A 14,467-nucleotide genomic window follows, 5' to 3' on the forward strand; every position below is an offset into this window, starting at 1 on the left:
TTGGTGGCCGTGCCTTCTATTATCTAGGCTCTAAGTTCTGGAATTCCTTCACTAAACCTCTCTGGCTCTTGACCTCTCTTTCCTCCTTCAAGACGCTCCTTAAAACATATCTCTTTGACCAAGCTTTTGGCCACCTACCCTAATTTCTCCTTGTTATGTATTTAACGCTTTGTAACTTGAGCAGTGGTGCAGCAGGGAGGGATTCAAATTCCTGGGGCATTGGGACCGGTTCTGGGGGAGGTGGGACCAGTACAAACCGGACGGTCTGCACCTGGGCAGGACCGGAACCAATGTCCTAGGGGGAGTGTTTGCTAGTGCTGTTGGGGAGGATTTAAACTAATATGGCAGGGGGATGGGAACCAATGCAGGGAGACAGAGGGAAACAAAAAGGAGACAAAAGCAAAAGACAGAAAGGAGATGAGGAAAAGTGGAGGGCAGAGAAACCCAAGGCAAAGAACAAAAAGGGCCACTGTACAGCAAAATTCTAAAAGGACAAAGGGTGTTAATAAAACAAGCCTGAAGGCTTTGTGTCTTAATGCAAGGAGTATCCGCAATAAGGTGGATGAATTAATTGTGCAAATAGATGTTAACAAATATGATGTGATTGGGATTACGGAGACGTGGCTCCAGGATGATCAGGGCTGGGAACTCAACATTCAGAGGTATTCAACATTCAGGAAGGATAGAATAAAAGGAAAAGGAGGTGGGGTAGCATTGCTGGTTAAAGAGGAGATTAATGCAATAGTTAGGAAAGACATTAGCTTGGATGATGTGGAATCTATATGGGTAGAGCTGCAGAACACCAAAGGGCAAAAAACGTTAGTAGGAGTTGTGTACAGACCTCCAAACAGTAATAGGGATGTTGGGGAGGGCATCAAACAGGAAATTAGGGGTGCATGCAATAAAGGTGTAGCAGTTATAATGGGTGACTTTAATATGCACATAGATTGGGCTAGCCAAACTGGAAGCAATACGGTGGAGGAGGATTTCCTGGAGTGCATAAGGGATGGTTTTCTAGACCAATATGTTGAGGAACCAACTAGGGGGGAGGCCATCTTAGACTGGGTGTTGTGTAATGAGAGAGGATTAATGAGCAATCTCATTGTGCGAGGCCCCTTGGGGAAGAGTGACCATAATATGGTGGAATTCTGCATTAGGATGGAGAATGAAACAGTAATTTCAGAGACCATGGTCCAGAACTTAAAGAAGGGTAACTTTGAAGGTATGAGGCGTGAATTGGCTAGGATAGATTGGCGAATGATACTTAGGGGGTTGACTGTGGATGGGCAATGGCAGACATTTAGAGACCGCATGGATGAATTACAACAATTGTACATTCCTGTCTGGCGTAAAAATAAAAAAGGGAAGGTGGCTCAACCGTGGCTATCTAGGGAAATCAGGGATAGTATTAAAGCCAAGGAAGTGGCATACAAATTGGCCAGAAATAGCAGCGAACCTGGGGACTGGGAGAAATTTAGAACTCAGCAGAGGAGGACAAAGGGTTTGATTAGGGCAGGGAAAATGGAGTACGAGAAGAAGCTTGCAGGGAACATTAAGGCGGATTGCAAAAGTTTCTATAGGTATGTAAAGAGAAAAAGGTTGGTGAAGACAAACGTAGGTCCCCTGCAGTCAGAATCAGGGGAAGTCATAACGGGGAACAAAGAAATGGCAGACCAATTGAACAAGTACTTTGGTTCGGTATTCACTAAGGAGGATACAAACAACCTTCCGGATATAAAAGGGGTCAGAGGGTCTAGTAAGGAGGGGGAACTGAGGGAAATCTTTATTAGTCGGGAAATTGTGTTGGGGAAATTGATGGTATTGAAGGCCGATAAATCCCCAGGGCCTGATGGACTGCATCCTAGAGTACTTAAGGAGGTGGCCTTGGAAATAGCGGATGCATTGACAGTCATTTTCCAACATTCCATTGACTCTGGATCAGTTCCTATGGAGTGGAGAGTAGCCAATGTAACCCCACTTTTTAAAAAAGGAGAGAGAGAGAAAACAGAGAATTATAGACCGGTCAGCCTGACCTCAGTAGTGGGTAAAATGATGGAATCAATTATTAAGGATGTCATAGCAGTGCATCTGGAAAATGGTGACATGATAGGTCCAAGTCAGCATGGATTTGTGAAAGGGAAATCATGCTTGACAAATCTTCTGGAATTTTTTGAGGATGTTTCCAGTAAAGTGGACAAAGGAGAACCAGTTGATGTGGTATATTTGGACTTTCAGAAGGCTTTCGACAAGGTCCCACACAAGAGATTAATGTGCAAAGTTAAAGCACATGGGATTGGGGGTAGTGTGCTGACGTGGATTGAGAACTGGTTGTCAGACAGGAAGCAAAGAGTAGGAGTAAACGGGTACTTTTCAGAATGGCAGGCAGTGACTAGTGGAGTGCCGCAAGGTTCTGTGCTGGGGCCCCAGCTGTTTACATTGTACATTAATGATTTAGACGAGGGGATTAAATGCAGTATCTCCAAATTTGCGGATGATACTAAGTTGGGTGGCAGTGTGAGCTGCGAGGAGGATGCTATTAGGCTGCAGAGTGACTTGGATAGGTTAGGTGAGTGGGCAAATGCATGGCAGATGAAGTATAATGTGGATAAATGTGAGGTTATCCACTTTGGTGGTAAAAACAGAGAGACAGACTATTATCTGAATGGTGACAGATTAGGAAAAGGGAAGGTGCAACGAGACCTGGGTGTCATGGTACATCAGTCATTGAAGGTTAGCATGCAGGTACAGCAGGCGGTTAAGAAAGCAAATGGCATGTTGGCCTTCATAGCGAGGGGATTTGAGTACAGGGGCAGGGAGGTGTTGCTACAGTTGTACAGGGCCTTGGTGAGGCCACACCTGGAGTATTGTGTACAGTTTTGGTCTCCTAACTTGAGGAAGGACATTCTTGCTATTGAGGGAGTGCAGCGAAGGTTCACCAGACTGATTCCCGGGATGGCGGGACTGACCTATCAAGAAAGATTGGATCAACTGGGCTTGTATTCACTGGAGTTCAGAAGAATGAGAGGGGACCTCATAGAAACGTTTAAAATTCTGACGGGTTTAGACAGGTTAGATGCAGAAAGAATGTTCCCAATGTTGGGGAAGTCCAGAACCAGGGGTCACAGTCTGAGGATAAGGGGTAAGCCATTTAGGACCGAGATGAGGAGAAACTTCTTCACCCAGAGAGTGGTGAACCTGTGGAATTCTCTACCACAGAAAGTAGTTGAGGCCAATTCACTAAATATATTCAAAAGGGAGTTAGATGAAGTCCTTACTACTCGGGGGATCAAGGGTTATGGCGAGAAAGCAGGAAGGGGGTACTGAAGTTTCATGTTCAGCCATGAACTCATTGAATGGCGGTGCAGGCTAGAAGGGCTGAATGGCCTGCTCCTGCACCTATTTTCTATGTTTCTATGTTTCTATGTAACTTGCATTACACCTGACCTCCAGAGGGAATCCCAAGGGATTCCAGCATCACAGGTCACCTATGAGGTACTTGCACTCTGGAATCTGAATAAAGGAGCTAAGGTCACACTTGCTCATTACACACAGTACTCAGTCTCACCATTTATTATGAGTGTAACAATTGGCGATGAGGTAACGAACAACCACGCGAAAATGCAAAGAACAGTCGGCATCCTGGAGAAGTTCTCAGAAGAAGATGATTGGGAGGCCTTCGTGGAGAGACTCGACCAATACTTTGTGGCCAACGAGCTGGAAGGAGACGAGAATGCCACTAAACAAAGGGCGATCCTCCTAACTCTCTGTGGGGCAACAACCTATGGCCTCATGAAGAATCTCCTGGCCCCGGCAAAACCAACAGAGAAATCCTACAAAGAATTGTGTACGTTGGTCCGGGAGCATCTAAATCCTAAGGAAAGTGTTTGATGGCGAGATATCGGTTCTACACGTGTCAACGATCGGAGGGCCAGGAAGTGGCGAGCTACTTCGCCGAACTAAGGCGCCTCGCAGGACCTTGTGAGTTTGAGCGATTCCTAGAACAAATGCTCAGAGACTTTTTTGTACTGGGCATCGCACATGAGACAATCCTTTGCAAACTGTTGACTGTAGAAACTCCGAATCGGAGTAAAGCCATAACGATAGCCCAGGCATTTATGTCCACCAGCGACAACACCAAGCAGATTTCGTAGAACAAAGAAGTTTCGGCCAGTACTGTGCACAAAGTAACGTCGGTTTTTGAGCAGAAATGTACATGGCAGAATGTACACGCCGGCTGCTGTGGCCCGACCTCAATTGACCCAGAGTCCGCATCATCTGTTAATGCGAGGCAGTTAACACCCTGTTGGTGCTGCGGAGGTGATCATTGGCCCCATCAATGCCACTTTAAGCACTATGCGTGCAATGGTTGCAGAACAATGGGGCACCTCCAACGAATGTGCAGGCGAGCTGCAAACCCTGCAAACCATCACGTTGCAGAGGAAGATCAATCCACAGTGGATCAGACTGAGTTGGAAACTCATACGGAGGACACAGGTGTACACACGTTCACGATGAAATGCCCACCAATAATGTTGAAAGTTGAACTGAACGGCATTCCTATATCTATGGAGCTTCTTACTCAGGGACACGGGGCAAGTCAGTCCATAATGAGTAAAAAGGCCTTCGACAGGCTGTGGGGAAAGAAGGCACACAGGCCCAAGCTCAGCCCCATTCACACTAAACTAAGGACTTACACCAAGGAACTAATCCCTATAATTGGCAGTGCAGAAGTCAAAGTCTCCTATGATGGAGCAGTACACGAACTCCCGCTGTGGATTGTGCCAGGGGATGGCCCCACGTTGTTTGGCAGAAGCTGGCTGGGGAAAATCCGCTGGAACTGGGACGACATCCGAGCGCTTTCATGCATCGACGACGCCTCAATTACCCAACATGTTCCCAATGTTATTCGAGCCAGACATTGGAAGCTTCTCGGGGCCGAAAGTGCAGATCCATTTGGTTCCTGGTTCGCGACCCATCCACCACAAGGCTCGGGCTGTACCGTACATGATGCGTGAAAAAGAGGAAATTGAGCTGGACAGGCTGCAATGTGAAGGCATCATCGCGCCGGTTGAATTCAATGACTGGGCCAGTCCGATTGTCCTGGTACTCAAGGAGGATGGTACGGTTAGAATTTGCGGGGACTATAAAGTAATGATTAATCGTTTTTCACTGCAGGACCAGTACCCGCTACCCAAGGCAGACGACCTATTTGCGACCCTGGCTGGAGGGAAGACGTTCACCAAGCTGGACCTGACCTCGGCCTACATGACGCAGGATCTGGAGGAGTCTTCGAAAGGCCTCACCTACATTAACACACACAAAGGTCTGTTTATCTACAACCGGTGCCCGTTCGGGATTTGGTCGGCCGCGGCAATCATCCAACGGAATATGGAGAGCCTGCTAAAGTCGGTTCCTTGCACAGTGATCTTCCAGGACGACATATTGGTTACACGTCGGAACACCATGGAGCACTTGAAGAATCTGGAGGAGGTTCTTAGTCAGTTGGATCGCATGGGGCTCAGATTGAAATGCTCGAAGCGTGTTTTCCTGGCACAGGACGCTGAATTCTTAGGAAGGAGAATCGCAGCAGACGGCATCAGACTCACCGATGCCAAGACGGAGGCCATCAAGAACGCGCCGAGACCACAGAATGTGACAGAGCTGCGGTCGTTCCTGGGACTCCTTAACTATGTCGGTAATTTCCTACCTTGGTTAAGCACCCTGCTAGAACCCCTACATGCGCTACTGCGTAAGGGAGATGACTGGGTATGAGGGAATTCACAAGAGGCTGACTTTAAGAAAGCCAGAAATTTATTGTGTTCTAACAAACTGCTTGTCCTGTATAATCCATATAAATGATTAGTGTTAGCTTGCGATGCGTCGTCATACAGGATCGGGTGTGTGTTACAACAGGCTAATGAGTCGGGGATTTTGTAACCGGTTGCTTTTGCATCCAGGAGTTTGTCCAAGGCCGAAAGGGCCTACAGCATGGTTGAAAAAGAGTCTTTGGCGTGCGTTTACGGGGTAAAATAAATGCACCAGTACTTGGCCTCAAGTTCGAGCTTGAAACTGACCACAAGCTGCTCATATCGCTGCTCTCTGTGAGCAAAGGGATTAATACCAATGCCTCTGCCCGCATCCAAAGATGGGTGCTCACGCTGTCGGCATACAACTATGAAATCCGCCACAGACCGGGCACAGAGAACTGTGCAAATGCTCTCAGTTGGCTACCATTGCCCACCACCGGGGTGGAAATGGCACAGCCAGCGGACTTGCTCATGGTCATGGATGCATTTGAGAACGAGAAGTCCCCCGTTACGGTCCGCCAGATCAGGACCTGGACCAGCCAGGATCCTTTACTGTCCTTGGTAAAAAAATTGTGTCCTCCATGGGAGCTGGTCCAGTGTCCCAGTGGAGATGCAGGAAGCGATTAAGCCGTTCCACAGACGCAAAGACGAGTTGTCCCTGCAGGCAGACTGTCTTTTGTGGGGCAATCGTGTGGTCCAAGAAAAGCAAAGACACATTTATTTGTGAATTGCACAATACCCACCCAGGCATCGTAATGATGAAAGCCATAGCCAGATCTCACATATGGTGGCCTGGCATCGACTCAGATTTAGAGTCATGCGTGCGCCAGTGCAACACTTGCTCTCAGTTGAGCAATGCACCCAGAGAGGCACTGCTAAGTTTGTGGTCTTGGCCATCCAAACCATGGTTGAGGATCCATGTAGACTATGCAGGCCCATTCCTATGCAAAATGTTTTTGGTTGTTGTGGACGCTTACTCAAAATGGATTGAATGTGCAATAATGTCTGTAAGCATATCCACGGCCACCATTGAAAGCCTATGAGCCATGTTTGCCACGCAGTCAGCGACAATGGGCCGTGCTTCACCAGTGCTGAATTCAAGGAATTCATGACCCTCAGCGGGATCAATATGTCACATCTGCCCTGTTCAAGCCCGCACCCAACGGCCAGGCAGAACAAGCAGTTCAAACCATCAAGCAAAGCTTGAAACATGTGTCGGAAGGCTCCCTGCAGACCTGGTTGTCCCGAGTGCTGCTCAGCTACCGCACCAGACCCCACTCACTCACCGGGATTCCCCCAGCTGAGCTGCTCATGAAAAGGGCACTTAAAACAAGGTTCTCTCTTGTCCACCCTGATCTCCATGATCACGTGGAGGGCAAGCGGCATCAACAAAGTATGTACCATGACCACGCAAATCTGTCACGCGATATTGAGATCAATGATCCTGTGTTTGTGTTCACTTATGGACATGGTCCCAAATGGCTCGCTGGCACGGTCACAGCCAAAGAGGGGAGTAGGGTGTTTCAGGTCAAACTGACCAATGGACAAATGCACAGAAAACATTTGGACCAAATCAAATTGCGGTTCACCAACAGTTACGAACAACCCGAAGAGGACACCACCAACTTTGACCTTCCAACACACATACAAGTGGCCACTGACATCATAGTTGACCACGAAACTGAACTCATCATCCCCAGCAGCATGGCAAGGCCGGCTGCCCAGCAGCCCAGTGAAGAACTGACCAACCCAGCCACACCTGCATTTGTACCGAGACGATCGACAAGGGAGTGCATAGCCCCAGATCCTTGTAAATAAGTGTACTCTTGACTTCACGGGGGAGTGATGTTATGTATTTAACCCTTTGTAACTTGCATTACACCTGACCACCAGATGGCCCACCTGTTGGAGTCCCAAGGGATTCCAGCATCCCTTGGGAGCACAGTATATAAGCAGACCACCCACGAGGTATCTGCACACTGGAACATGAATAAAGGAGCTAAGGTCACACTTGCTCATTACGCACAGTACTCAGTCTCACCATTTATTATGAGTGTAACACTCCTCATGCAGTTCGGTGCTAAATTTTGGATCTCATAATACTCCTGTGAAGTGCCTTGGGATATTTCACTATGTTAAAGCCACTATATAAATGTAAGTTGTTGTTGTTGTTATTGTTGAAACCCACTAGTCAAACTGAAATGAGGCTTGGCGCAGCCAGTGTCGGATCATTGAATGAATGACCACAAATTGAGGATTTCCGCTTTGGGATGCGCATGCACTACATCCTGAAGATGCGGTCAGTTTCAGAGGAGTAATAACAGGGAACACTGTTCGTTCGCTGTATTACCCACCACAAATTCCAGGCCCAAATAGTACAAACCTAAAATTTATTTAATATGGGCTGAGCGTTTCACACAGTGTTTAAGTGAATCACATTTGTCTATAAATTCAGCCACACAGTGCCCATTTTCCGTGCGCTAACTGGCCTATTAAGCCCCCATATGCTGTTTGGAAGTCCACTGCCGCCGTATTGGGAAAGGAATAAAAAATAGGCGCCAGTGCCCATGCCTGAAGCAGGTGTTAGGTCCCTAATTTGCATATGCCACTTGAAGATTGGTTTGCCCCGAATGCAGCACGCTCCAGCATTGGCCGCAATCAAAACCAGACCTTGGGAGCGCCTGGGACCTGCAAGGTAAGTTTTTGTACATCTATTTACCTGAACATTGAGCCCAGGGGGAGCAGAAATGTAATATCTGACCTTACATTTAACGAGAGCTCACCACCACTCCTGACACCCCCTCACTTCCCCCATTGATCATCGTCAATCCCGAACCCCTGATTACCAATATTCCCAACTCCAACAACCCCCCCCCCCCGCCCCCCGGTGGCCTCCTTGCCCCTTGCCCTCCATCCCTGACCTCCCAGACTGCAACCACGATCCCTGACCTTTTGCTCCACTACCCCATCCTTCACCTGCCCTCCAATTCCAACCACAGCATCCTCCCCAACCCTCGTTCTCTTGACCCCTGACCCTGGACCCGGTAAGCTCTATTTTCTAGGTCACTGAGTCCAATAAAGTATATTTATTATCTTATAAAAAAAGAGCTTGCATGACTGGAGGAAATGAGTTGCAAAACATTATTAGAACAAATTCTCTGTGGTTCAATGTTGCTTATGCATTTCAGCAGAGCTAAGACTAACCACAAACCAAATATTTTTTCCATTCGGACTATGACGGATATCACAACATGGAAAAAAATAAACTTAATGACAAGCAATGAGTTAGTCATTGGCAAGACTGACCACAATAAAACACTTCCTTTGCTTCTGACCCTTCATAGAACTAGTCGCGAGCACTAGGTGACAAACAACTTAACATGCACAGCAATCCTTATAAGTGTGTGGTGAGTATAACAGCCAACCAAGGCTACAGGTGAAAGGTTATGAATGTTGGCTAAAAGTATTGTGCTCCTAACACAGATGAGACTGCACACAGGGAGGTTAAAGTAACAGTGACCTCAGTCTTTATTAAGACACTCCAGAGTGAGGAACAGGCCTTAGGGGCCGGCTTATATACAGTGCTCCCAAGGGATGCTGGGATCCCTTGGGACTTCAGGGGATGCGCTCCCTGGTGGCAGAATATGGGAGTGCATGCTTTACAGATACACAACATCACTCCCCCCCAAAGTCAAAGTGAAAACTATTTACAAGGTGAGGCAGTCGGGAGCCTTTCTTTCCCTGGTGGACCGCCTCGGTACAAATGTCTGTTCTGGTGTGTTGGCTGTGCCCTTGCTAGGCTGGCATATTGTTGGCCCTGCAGGGCTGCTGGGTGAGCCTGGCCTTGCTGGGCTGTTGGGCGTGATGGGTTCAATTTCCTGGTCCGGGGTGGTGTCGTTGATCCTTTGGGTGTATGTTGTGGGCTCGAAAAAGGTGGTGTCTGCTGTGGGTTGTTCAGGGCAGTCTGTGAATCGCAGCCTCATTTGGTCCAGGTGCTTTCTGCAAATTTGTCCATTGTCTAGTTTGACTACAAACACCCTATTCCCTTCTTTAGCTATCACCGTGTCCGCGATCCACTTGGGACCATGTCCATAGTTTAGCGCATACACAACACAGGGTCATTCAGATCAATTTCCTGTGACACAGTGGCGCGACCATCGTTTACATTTTGTTGCTGCCGCCTGCTCTCTACCTGACCATGCAGGTTGGGGTGGACCAGCGAGAGTCTGGTTTTAAGTGTCCTTTTCATGAATAGCTCAGCCGGGGGCACCCCTGTGAGCGAGTGGGGTCTCGTGTGGTAGCTGAGCAGTACTTGGGACAGGCGGGTTTGGAGTGAGCCTTCTGTGACTCGTTTGAGGCTCTGTTTGATTATTTGTACTGCCCGCTCTGCCTGCCCATTGGAGGCTGGTTTAAACGGGGTCGAGGTGACATATTTGATCCCATTGCGGGTCATGAATTCTTTAAATTCGGTACTGGTGAAACATGTCACTGACCAGTATGTCAGGCAGGCCGTGGGTGGCAAACATGGCCCTCAGGCTTTCAATGGTGGCAGTGGCGGTGCTTCCCGATATTATTTCACATTCAATCCATTTTGAAAAAGCATCCACCACCACCAGGAACATTTTACCGAGAAACAGGCCCGCATAGTCAACATGGATCCTCGACCATGGTCTGTAGGGCCAGGACCACAAACTTAGTGGTGCCTCTCTGGGCGCGTTGCTCAACTGAGCACACACTCGGCATTGCCGTACACAGGATTCTAAGTCAGAGCCGATACCGGGCCACCACACGGGTGTGTGCTGTGGAGATCCGAGATGAACGTCTCCCTGCCCTTTTTGGGTAGCGCTACGCGGTTACCCCACAACAGGCAGTCTGCCTGAATGGACAGCTCGTCCTTTCGCCACTGGAACGGCTTGATTAGCTCTTGCATTTCAACGGGGATGCTGGCCCAGCTCCCATGCAGTATACAGCTTTTTACTAGGGACAGCAGAGGATCTTGGCTGGTCCAAGTCCTAATCTGGCGGCCAGTGACAGGTGATTTATCATTTTCAAACGCTTCCATGACCATCAACAAGTCTGCGGGCTGCGCCACCATCAACAAACTTGCAGGCTGTGCCATTTCCACCCCCGTGGTGGGCAATGGTAGCCGACTGAGAGCATTCAGTTCTCGGTGCCTGGCCTGTGGCGGATGGTATAGTTATACGCTGATAGCGCGAGTGCCCACCTTTGTATGCAGGCTGAGGCATCAGTATTTATCCCCTTGTTTTCAGCGAACAGGGATATGAGGGGATTGTGATCGATTTCCAATTCAAACTTGAGGCCACACATAATGGGTGATAATGTGACCCTGGCATAGCACTTCTAGTGCCACTGTTGCTCAGGTGCTTTGTGCACCTGTGTATGAATGAGTTGACCATGCCAAATAATCCAATAATTTGAATATTTTTCTGGTGCCTAGGCGTGTTGCTTAGGACATGCCATGAGCACTAGAGGGGGTGGGAGCCAGAATTCCAGGCCGATTGTGCCTTTTCGGGGCCAGGATATTTTGGTTCGAACCTGTAGGTGGGGATGATGTAGGCCAAGGTTGTGCTTGTGGAAATCTTTGGCCATATCTGGGGACTCAGTGCACTTATTGGAAAAAAATGACACTAATGAATCACTGGATTATTTGAGGTAAGGATTGTTTGTGTTTGATTATCTTGTATGACAATGGGTAACAGCTAATATACTGATGTTGAGGTTTAGAATATGATAACTAACTGTGATGGCCAAGGATTTTACTTCGACAATAGAGGATTTGGGGACATGAGGTAGATTTTGACTTCCAAATAATGGTGCTCTATTCACCTGTGGCTAACGATTCTGTCTCTTGGCTGTCTAGCTGGCTAACACCACTGGCCACTGAACCTGCTTCCTGTTCTTCATGGGCCTGGACTTCAGCATTAGTAATGTCATCATTGTCAGGCTCTCTATACAGTATAAAAGCATCATGACAGCTCCCAGCATGTCAGCATGGCAAACAAGCTGCACATTAAGGGAATTGAAGTTTTTGTGGTTCACATAAAGATGGCAGGTTATATTTGGAGCATGCAATACCACATGGGTACAATCAATAGCCGCTACAGCCCTACGGAATCCATCAGTTCTAACAAGCTTATTAGCCCTCTCAGTCATCCATCTGGGAGCACTGTTCAATTGTACTAATTGAGATGCCTTGACAAAATGGCCTTTGTGACATCATCATCATCATAGGCAGTCCCTCGAAATCGAGGATGACTTGCTTCCACTCTAAAAGTGAGTTCTCAGGTGACTGAACAGTCCAATACGGGAATTACAGTCTCTGTCACAGGTGGGACAGACAGGTTGTGACTAACTTATAGAGGAGCACACAGCACAATAGTTGATCTGGCAATGGGGTTGATGTCACTCTCCCCCCCCCCCCCCCCCCCCCCCCCCCCGTTCTCTGCTGCTCCCTTCCTATTGTGGGCCATCTTGGCCTGCAAGAGAAACAAATGTGTGTGAGTCAGAGTCCAGCCATGTGTTTGGGAGTTGAATTGCTGTAATTGTATGTAAGGCATGAGATGTGAATGTGAGTTTGAGTAGGGGGAGATGCTCGGTGGGTGGGGATGTGGCGGTTTGTGCGTGTACAGACTGAGGTTCAGATGCTGGTATGCAGGACCTGTTGAAGCATGTACTCATCCTGACTGCCCGAGTGAAGTTGTTAAATTTCTTCCGGCACTGTGTCAGACTGCATACGACCACACTACTGGCTGAGACCTCCTGGGCCACTTTCCTCCACATTGTCCTGAAGACCTGGAGCAATGGCCTCCTTCCAGTGGCTGGGAACAGCATTGCCCTCCTTCGCCCCACTCCCGCCATCAATGCAACATCTGTGAAACGATGAGCTCTCTCCTTGGGAGTGGGATCAGCCCATTACAATCAAGGGATTGAGCTAGTTGCAAGTTGCCTTCACAGCCAGCAATCCTGATAATGAGGATCTGCACAATGATGCAACCTCCCCTTTAAAGAGCTGGAAGGAGCCAGTGTGAAGAATCATTGCCGATTGCATTGTGCCTGAAATTCATTAGCACTCTGCTGGTAGCACCCTACTGAGGTAATTGGCGCTTGATTTAGTGCTCCAGTGCTTTCCTGGAGCGCTCAAGCCAATTTAATGGAAGCTCAGAATCATTAGTGCCTGGCGATAATTGTTCAAGATTTTAAAAGTTAGCGCCCCAAAACAGGGCAATACCAAATTTCTCCCCTGTAGTATTAATTTGACTACCCATTATACACACCACTCAGGAACGTAGTGGTAATGTCACTGGACTAATGATCCAGACACATGAGTTCAAATCCCACCATGGCAGTTGAGGATTTTAAATTCAGTTAATTAAATAAATCTGGAATACAAAGCTAGTATCAGTAATAGTGACCATGAAACTATCGGATTGTCATAAAATGTCCTTTAGGGAAGGAAATCTGCTGTCCTTACCTGGTCTGGCCTATATGTGATTCCAGACCCACAGCAATGCAGTTGAATCTGAAATGGCCTCGCATGCCACTCAGATGTACCAAACCGCTACGGAAACTAGCAAGAGGAATAAAACCGAATGGATCACTCGGCATCGACCTCGGCACTGGCTATGGACACGACAACGGCACACCCAGCCAGTCGACCCTGCAAAGTTCTCCTCACTAACATCTGGGGACTTGTGCCAAAATTGGGAGAGCTGTCCCACAGACTGGTCAAACAACAGCCTGACCTAGTTATAATCACAGAATTATACCTTTCAGCCAATGTCCCAGACTCCTCCATCACCATCCCTGAGTATGTCCTGTTCCACCAGCAGGACAGACCTTCCAGTGGTGGCAGCACAGTGTCATACAGTTGTGAGGGAGAGACCCTGAGAGTCCTCAACATTGACTCCGGACTCCATGGCTTCAGGTCAAGGAACTATCCTGCAATTACCACCTATCACCCTCCTTCAGCTGATGAATCAGTACTCCTCCACATTGAACAACTCTTGGAAGAAGCACTGAGAGTAGCAAGGGCACAGAATGTACTCTGGGTGGGGGACTTCAATGTTCCATCATCAAGAGTGGCTTGGTAGCACCAGTACTGACCGAACTGGCCGAGTCCTGAAGGACATAGCTGCCAGACTGGGCCTGCAGCAGGTGATGAAAGAACCAACATGAGGGATAAACCTACTTGACCTCGTCCTCACCAATCTACCTGTTGCAGATGCATCTCTCCATGACAGCATTGGTAGCAGCGACCATCGCACAGTCATTGTGGAGACGAAATCACGTCTTCACACTGAGGACACATCCATCGTGTTGTGTGTCGGTGGTGGGAAAATGATTGGAAAAAATCCTGAGGGACAGTATACATCTTCATTTGGAAAGACATGGATTAATCAAGGACAGTCAGCATGGATTTGTCAAGAGAAGGTTGTGTCAGTGGCAAATGGAATTCAATCTGGCTAAGTGTGAAGTAATGCATTTGGAGAGGCAAAGGAATACACATTAAATGGTATGACACTGAAAAGTGTAGAGGAACAAAGGGAGCTTGGAGTGCAGGTCCACAGATCCCTGAAGGTAGCAGGCCAGTTAGATAAGGTAGTTAAGAAGGCATATGGAATACTTACCTTTATTAGTCG

The sequence above is a fragment of the Pristiophorus japonicus genome, chromosome 11 (assembly GCF_044704955.1).
Source record: "Pristiophorus japonicus isolate sPriJap1 chromosome 11, sPriJap1.hap1, whole genome shotgun sequence".
Taxonomy (NCBI): Eukaryota; Metazoa; Chordata; class Chondrichthyes; family Pristiophoridae; genus Pristiophorus; species Pristiophorus japonicus.